This window comes from Schistocerca cancellata, chromosome 7 (assembly GCF_023864275.1).
Source record: "Schistocerca cancellata isolate TAMUIC-IGC-003103 chromosome 7, iqSchCanc2.1, whole genome shotgun sequence".
Classification (NCBI taxonomy): domain Eukaryota; kingdom Metazoa; phylum Arthropoda; class Insecta; order Orthoptera; family Acrididae; genus Schistocerca; species Schistocerca cancellata.
The window spans coordinates 282,610,121-282,616,120 of NC_064632.1; positions in this window are offsets into that span (position 1 = coordinate 282,610,121).

Consider the following 6,000-nt stretch of genomic DNA (forward strand, 5'->3'; position numbering starts at 1 on the left):
TGTGGGGTGTTGGTGGGGTCAGGAGGTTGATGGAGTCAGGTGAAAGGTTTTGTAGGGGGCCTAAGGTTCTGAGGATTCCTTGAAGCTCCACCTGGACATCAGGAATGGGATTACCTTGGCAAACTTTGTAAGTAGTGTTGTCTGAAAACTGACGCAGTCCCTCAGCCACATACTCCCGACGATCAAGTACCACAGTCGTGGAACCCTTGTCTGCCGGAAGAATGACGATGGATTGGTTAGCCTTCAGATCACGGATAGCCTGGGCTTCAGCAGTGGTGATGTTGGGAGTAGGATTAAGGTTTTTTAAGAAGGATTGAGAGGCAAGGCTGGAAGTCAGAAATTCCTGGAAGGTTAGGAGAGGGTGATTTTGAGGAAGAGGAGGTGGGTCCCGCTGTGACGGAGGATGGAACTGTTCCAGGCATGGTTCAATTTGGATAGTGTCTTGGGGAGTTGGATCATTAGGAGTAGGATTAGGATCATTTTTCTTCGTGGCAAGTGATATTTCCAGCAGAGATTACGGGTGTAGGACAGTAAATCTTTGACGAGGGCTGTTTGGTTAAATCTGAAATAATAATAATAATAATAATAATAATAATAATAAAAGTCCTCAATCTTTCCTCTCCCACATCCACACCGATTGTTGAGAGCATCCTCCTACAGGCCAACTGCAAATTAGAACAGCATGCCACCCTCCACCTTAAAAAACTATCCAATCTCCTGGTTTCCCACCTCCGGAAAGGCAACTCACTCACCCTTCACAACCTTTCCAGCAAACCTCAACCTCCTCTCATTGAACACAAACCCAGTCTCTCCCATCCACCCAATTTCCCACTTCCAGCTCCACTCCCTCCAAAACCTCAAAATTCCAATCAACACAATCTGGAACCACAACACCCCAATTCAGTAGTTAACCTTTCCTCGAAACCTCTCTCCCAATCCGAAACCTCTGTCCTATCCAAAGGCCTCACCTTCAGCCCCACTCCCAGATTTAACCAAACAGCCCTCATCAAAGATTTACTGTCCTACACCCGTACTCTCTGCTGGAAATATCACTTTGCCACGAAGAAAAATGATCCTAATCCTACTCCTAATGATCCAACTCCCCAAGACACTATCCAAATTGAACCATGCCTGGAACAGTTCCGTCCTCCATCACAGCGGGACCCACCTCCTCTTCCTCAAAATCACCCTCTCCTAACCTTCCAGGAATTTCTGACTTCCAGCCTTGCCTCTCAATCCTTCTTAAAAAACCTTAATCCTACTCCCAACATCACCACTGCTGAATCCCAGGCTATTCGTGATCTGTAGGCTGACCAATCCATCGTCATTCTTCCGGCGGACAAGGGTTCCACGACTGTGGTACTTGATCGTCGGGAGTATGTGGCTGAGGGACTGCGTCAGCTTTCAGACAACACTACTTACAAAGTTTGCCAAGGTAATCCCATTCCTGATGTCCAGGCGGAGCTTCAAGGAATCCTCAGAACCTTAGGCCCCCTACATAACCTTTCACCTGACTCCATCAACCTCCTGACCCCACCAACACCCCACACCCCTACCTTCTACCTTCTTCCCAAAATTCACAAACCCAATCATCCCAGCCGTCCCATTATAGCTGGTTACCAAGCCCCCACAGAACGCATCTCTGCCTACGTAGATCAACACCTTCAACCCATTACATGCAGTCTCCATCCTTCATCAAAGACACCAACCACTTTCTCGAACGCCTGGAATCCCTATCCAGTCTGTTACCCCCAGAAATCATCCTTGTAACCATTGATGCGACTTCCTTATACACAAATATTCCGCATGTCCAGGGCCTCGCTGCGATGGAGCACTTCCTTTCACGCCAATCACCTGCCGCCCTACCTAAAACCTCTTTCCTCATTACCTTAGCCAACTTCATCCTGACCCACAACTTCTTCACTTTTGAAGGCCAGACATACCAACAATTAAAGGGAACAGCCATGGGTACCAGGATGGCCCCCTTGTATGCCAACCTATTCATGGGTCGCTTAGAGGAAGCCTTCTTGGTTACCCAGGCCTGCCAACCCAAAGTTTGGTACATATTTATTGATGACACTTTCATGATCTGGACTCACAGTGAAGAAGAACTCCAGAATTTCCTCTCCAACCTCAACTCCTTTGGTTCCATCAGATTCACCTGGTCCTACTCTAAATCCCATGCCACTTTCCTTGATGTTGACCTTGTAATGGTCGCCTGGTTGTAGATATTGCTAATTGCTATAATCGCACTATTTCACTCCCATTTACGGAGCTTGTTAGCACTTGATGTTAGGTTGGCGCCATTAAAATTCATTGTGTTGTGGTAATCGCTGCTACTTGCTGGATCGCTGCTGTCTCTCGATGCTGATGTTGGCTCTACATCTGGTTGTCTAGGGTTAAAAACATGAGGTCCCATGTTTTTTATATGCTTTTGATGATAAAGAACGAGCGAAACCAACAAATATGTAAACTTCAAATATTTATCACTCTGGTGGCCATCTTAATTCCACTGTCCACCAAAGACCATGACACAACACAAAGTAGTATTTCCGTTACATGTTCTTTGCATTGTTTATCCACCTCAAACAATAACACACAAACACACTTTACCACAGTGACATTCCGACTGCCTTTTTGACCCTTCTTGCTGCTCGTATTTATAATCTTGTCAAAGAACTACTAAAAAGAGATATAGTTTACAAGTCACATGTACATCTGTTATCATAATTTGTGCAGAAAAGTTATTAATTTGCATCGAGTGACATAATTTAACATGTTATTAAAATTACAGACAGATTTGTTGACTTGACAGAATAATTATTTGTTACAAAAAGGCCGTTTTTTAGAAGTTTGTCAATTGACTTCTCTAATTTGCATAAATAAGTAAATAACATGAATTATTAAGAATTACATTGGTTTTCATCTAAAATAGGATTGATTACGTGAATACTGAGTGAAAACTCTCCTAGTGAACAAATAGGTTTCACTGGGTGATTTTTATTTAAGGAGATCCAAAATACCTAAGTTGGCCACTATTTATTGTACTTCATATTAGTTACTTAAGATGAACTTAGTGTTTTTACATGATGACATTTGCTGTATCAGTGATCAAGTGATATAAACTTTTGTGTGGGTCAGTTATTCAGTATAATTTAATGGGTTGACTGTTCATGCAGACATGTTATGCAATCATTGTTAACATACACAATAACTTTTCTATAATCATAAATACTCGTTTAACTGGTTGAATTTGGAGGGTATCGCATACTTCGGTAAAGTAAAGCCTATACTATGTTCCGTTACAATACCCCCCTTGGGTAATATCATTTACAGAATGTTAATGATATTAGCCGACTAGGACAAATGTGTCAAATGGTTAAAATTTGGAAAAGTACTACTTTAATAATTTTTTTGTTTTACTATGCATAATGTGTATGTATGCAATGACCGTTACACCGTTTCAAAATGACTTTTTCCTGCACATATTTTAGTTGTGTTGTTTCAAATGCACTTTGTGTTATGCCTCTCAGTATGACAGGATAATAAAAATATTTAGTAATATATGAAAGTAAAAAAAAATGTTAATCTTTGCTCCCAGTGAGCCACATGGAAAATGATCAAAAACAGACACAAATATTTCACATGCGATTTTAAGATATATAAAAAATATATGTAAATTATTTCAAAGTCAGTTCTCATTGAGTCACAGATTAATCAAGATAATAGAAGGAATATAAATATATTACATAGATGGGCAGGTCATATGTCCATAGGAAAATATTGCAACTGTCTGCTCTTTTTGAGCCACATAAAAGAAATGAAAACAAAGAACATAATTATAAGTATGGACATGATATATAAACACAAACACTAGAGAAGTCACATGTATGAGTATAATATGCATTTGCAAAAAAAAAGAAGAGTTTTTTAAATATTGTCTCCCATTGCGACACATAGTCAAGACAGTACAAGAACATATTAATACTAAGCTTGGACACTTAAATTGGTCACAACATAACACAAACATCAAACTTGGTGAACACCTGATTAGCTGTAGAAAATTGCACACAAATCTTATGCCTAAGAAAAGAATAGTAACAAAATGATGGGTCTTGCACAACAATTTTTACATTGTCTTTTATTTGGTGCAAGTATGTCCCATATTCAACAGTACAAAAGGAAAATAATAAATGTGTCACCTTCTTGCCCGTTGCAAGTAAAGAAGATGTCTCAAAATTTAATATTCAATAGTGACAATAAAAATATAAAAACATTCTCTCAGAGATCTGGAACTTGTCCATGGTCTGTAGGATGACTGGTAGTTGCTATTTGACACACCCAGTAAAAATCTTTGCTGATAACATGCTTTATGGAAAATGGGTAAGTAACTGTATTCAAACAGGGAAATGGGCTTAATCATGTTTATATGGTTTCAATTCAGTGATGTTTCTTAATACAAATAACCTTCTTGATCTGGGAAAGATAAGTCTATACGCATTTGGATGTGGGCTTTCTTTTATTTCAAATGGACAAATGTCAATGTTTACTTTAACATATGGACAACCTAGCTCAACATCTATGTCTATTTCAGTATTTTCAAACAATAGATCATTTTCAATTTCTTTAGTTCCTAAGTTTAATGTCTCTTTCCTACACTTAGACACATCCCTCTCTGTTTGCAAAGCATTGACGTTTAAACATAAATCTTTGTTTTCATCTGTTCCTTGTAACACTGTGTTGTCACTTAACCAACTACTGTTTTCACCCCCTTTCTTATAAAGTCCACTACGGATTCTTGTCCACCATGTAGGATACAAGGTTGCACTTACCTTTGCTAATTCTTTCCAAAAGGCATCTTTGTTTATACAGTGTCCATAGTTGTTCCACAAAACTTCTAAAAACTTTTCCCCTTTTTCTTGAAAACACACATTTACATTCCATCCCTTTATATTTTCTTTAATATTATTATTATTACCATTCTCATAGATTAGTGTTTCATAGTTCCCAATAGGCAATAGCTTGTCCTCAGATACACATTCCCTAGTCTGCATTTCACTTAAATTAACCTCATTATTACCCATGTTTGTCACATCACTTACCTTTACCACATAATCACTTTTCAGTTCTACAAATACTTTTATTTCTTCCTCCACACTCTCATCAATGACATCACTTGATTTAGGATCATTATTTAAATGTCCCTCTATTACTTCTTCCTCCTCCTTGACAACAACCCCATCTTCAGTTTCCCCCCTATGTATCTGAATCTCAGCAATTGAGTCTTTGGCTCCATTAAACACTTCGTCATCCCCCTTCTTATCAAATAAACCCCCCAAAATAGATTATATTTGTGGTGTGTCTGACTTGTTATTAACACCAGTATCTTTTTCAGCCCAACTATGGAACTCTGCAATACCTTCAACTTCTGCACTTTCACTAACTACCTGTGCTTGAACACTGTTTTCATTAACTGTATCACTCATAGTATCCCAAAACCTTTTATTAAATTCTAATTTATTCATTCTAACAACATCAGTATTTTCAGGGTACTTACTCTTTACATTGTATCTTCTCCTTCTCCAGTTTTGGTTATGTGTTGTCCTGTCATAATATTGTCTAGCCCCAAAACTATGGGACTGTCCACCGTTTCCCGGCTGGTTCCCTCGGTCTGTCCGTTTGTAGTTGTCATTTTGTACACTAGTTTCAACAAATCCCCTTCTGTCTTGTTCTCTTCCCCAATACCTATTTCTATCATTCCTGTTATCTCTCCTCCATCCTCCCTCCTGTGTATTGTTTCTGAAATCATTTTCATATCTCCTATCTCCCCTATTTGGAGCATTATTTCCAGAATTTTCAAAGTCTCTCCTCCCATAATAATCTCTATTTACATTCCTGTTCCACCCCCCATACTGGTTGTTGCCAGAGCCAAAACTTTGGTTATTTTCTCTTTCCAAGGCCCTATCTAATCTATCTACAAATTTCAGGAACTCTTCCATT